Source organism: Cupressus sempervirens, chromosome 10 (assembly GCF_028749045.1).
Source record: "Cupressus sempervirens isolate cs-2001-9-10 chromosome 10, ASM2874904v1, whole genome shotgun sequence".
Taxonomy (NCBI): Eukaryota; Viridiplantae; Streptophyta; class Pinopsida; order Cupressales; family Cupressaceae; genus Cupressus; species Cupressus sempervirens.
Window position 1 is genome coordinate 263,054,858 of NC_143127.1, and position 3,233 is coordinate 263,058,090.

Here is a 3,233-nt window from a genome sequence, read left to right on the forward strand (position 1 = left end):
TGTTGTGGATGTGGATTTTCTAATGAAGCTTTACGTTTAGTTTGTTCCTGGGAGTGAGCATGTTGATTGGATGGTTGAGATTCTGGTGTTTGACAAAATGATGTAGATGTGGATGATTTACAAGTTGGTTTTTTTGTCCCTATTGGAGTGGAAGCCTTCGGTGAAGATGAAGACAATTGTGGATTTTACATTGGGCATCAAAGTGTGGGAAACACTTTTCATTGTACCTCAAGAGTCTAATGCAGGGGCATCTAAGGTTCATGGGGATTTAGGAATTTTTATGGAAATATGGAGGTGCTTGGTCATCTCTATGGTGTTTCTTGGTTGGAGGCTTGACTAAATGGGCTTGGTGGATAATCTCGGTGCTTGGTCAAAGAAGGAGGAGTGGTGCTCAGTCTCTATTGGAGGTGGTGTTGGCTAAGGTGATTGGTCATTAAAGGGGGCACAATTATTGTTGGATCTCAGCATCTTCTATGTGCTTGGCATGTACTAGTTTCTTGACATATATTGGCTGCTTGGCATGTGTTGGTTTCTTGACAGATACTATGCTTGGTATGCATTAGGTCCTCGACATGCACTCGGAGCTCGACATGTACTGGGAGCTCGATGATGCTTGGGAGTTTTTTTATGCTCAACTTGGCCTTCCTGATGCTCAGTCTGGTCTTGGTTCCTATAGGTGTCAAGTTGTTTGTGAGCTAACGTTGGGTATTTAATTTGTGTTGTAACCAACTTTTGGCTCAACTTATATTCAATGTAAGGATTTTTATTTAATTTGTAATGGACTGGGCCAACTTGTGGCTTAGTTGCGTATAAGTAGCAAGTTTTGTGGAGTCTTTAGAGGAGAAATGATCCATCTTGGAGAAGAGGGTGCAAAATTGTAAGGCCTAGTTGCTATGGCTTAAGAACCAGATAATAGCTTGGTGGACCTGAGGATACAAGTATGGATTCTTCTTGGTCTTCTTATCCAATTGTGGATCTTGACTAGTTGGGAGTAGTGTTTGGATAGGATTTTGAGGGATCTTGCAGAACTATTATTGTAATTGCTATTAAATTTGGCCCTAACTTGAAAGGCCTTATAGCCAAGCATATTGCATGTAATCAATTATCTATGAATAAAGAGTTGTGGTTTGGTACTGTTGGGACTCAAAATTGAAGCCCTAATTTTGAGTACCATTAAAAAAAATTAGGCACTATAAGCACTTTTTGATGCATATGTACCCAACTATTCATTTAAGGCCTAAGAGGTGTCTAATGTTTCTAACACCTTGAATTCAGTGTGTCTACTTGTTCCATGAACTTAAATTGTCATTCTGAGCCATTTCGTGAAGTCCTATTTTGAGTAATCTCCATTTCTACATTTTTGCCTATGTCAAACAATGATAGGAGGTTGTGTTTGCAATTGAATATCTCGCACCTAGTAATATTTCATCACTTGCCACTTTGGGAGTGTTTTGTGTCCATACTAGAGAACCTATGTTTTAGATATTGAGTCATTTTAAATTTGTTTGTCTAGGTTTTGAATCCCTCAAAGTTGATCATTTGTTGTTGTCATGCTGATGTGAATTGTTCAAAATTCTAGGAAGCCCTATTTGACTTATTATAATCTTGACCCAATTAACCGAAATGCAAAAATTCCTTTTGCATTTCATTTAAGAGGTAAGAGAATTTCTATGTTTCAATTTTGAGCTTATGATGAATCCATTTGATCAACTTTCAAATGTGATTCCAAATGCAATTTGTAACATTTTATTGGTGTTAGCAAGTGCAGTTTTGTCTGAACCCATGTTCATGATGTCCTATCTCAAAATTCATGATAGGTGAGATTGAAAAAATTGTACCATTGTGTTCTCCCCCAAAAATAATTTAAGTGTGCCAATTTTTAAGTTTTAACAAATCCGTCTACACAGTTTACCAGGGTCATTCCATTTGCAAAAAATGTTTTTCTGCCATTGTTACTAGTTTGCAAATTATGAGTAGCCCAGTTTGACCATTTGCCAAATGCATCCAGTTATTTGTCATGAGCCCTAATCCTAGATTATTTTTTCTTCATTATTGTGAAACAACACCCTAGTTTTTGTACCTCCAAGTGTTAGTTTATCCAGTTTTCAAAGCCAAATCTAAACACAATTTGTTGTTTTCTGACATGTTTTTTGCAGGTAGTTCTAAAAGGGAAACTTTGATAGTCAATATCTTTTGACTGAGAATTCATCATGAGATGAGATTTGATAGGGTACAAGTATGCATTAGAGAGAATCAATGTGTTTGATTTTAGAGCCCAGTCAAGTGTTAGTGTTAGTTTCTAAAGCTAGTCAAAGAACCTCCTAGCACAAAGTCGACAAGTTGCAAGAAAGTGATAAATGAGTTTTTAATGATAGAGAAATTCTTGAATTTGTTTCCAGTTAGTATCAGGAAATTAATGGATTGGTTTGAGAAATAAAGTGTTTGAAAATAATTTTTCTTTTTTGCCAGACCCACTTGGGGCTTGACTAATTTCATTAAGCTATTATGACATCTAAATTTTTTCAAATATGGATAAGCTTAAGGACACATATAGGTTTTGGAAATTTTCTTCTTAAGATCATGTAGAAAGGAGTTTTCTTGTCATTAGAGCTGATAAAATGATGATTCCAGTGATAAGTCAGGGTTGCTTTCTGACTATAGTGCATAAATTGGGTATGGTTTCAAGTTTGATTTCTTAGCATATTAAGAATGTGAACGCCAAGGAGCTACTCACAACTACATCACATGAAAAAACCCTTTATTCATGATATTATGATGGATTACAATGCTTCATTCCAAAGCTCTCAATTTAGGGATGAGCTCAAACAAATATTTTTTTTGGAAATCTATTGGATACGCTTAGAGGCATCCACAGTCACACAACAATAGGGGAGGAAAAAATGTTACATTGGTAGGATGGATGATGTATTAAAAAAGGGATAAAATCATTGCAAGTTGGAGCCTTAGTGTTATTGGTAATTGCTACACTGTTTCTTAGGTTTGGAGAACACTCTAGTCATGGTTCAAAAATAGATTGCAAACAAGTTTTTTTTTTATGGGTATTATACCTGTAATAGTCGCATATGTGCTCTCAGGTGTACATCATCACTATGGTAGTGGGCATTGTAGTTGGTGGGATCTTAGTTGGACTCATTGCAACATAGGTTGGTGGTGTTCAAAAGGGATTTGTTATTGTATCTACTTTAATGGTGACCGCCCTTCTTCAATTCATA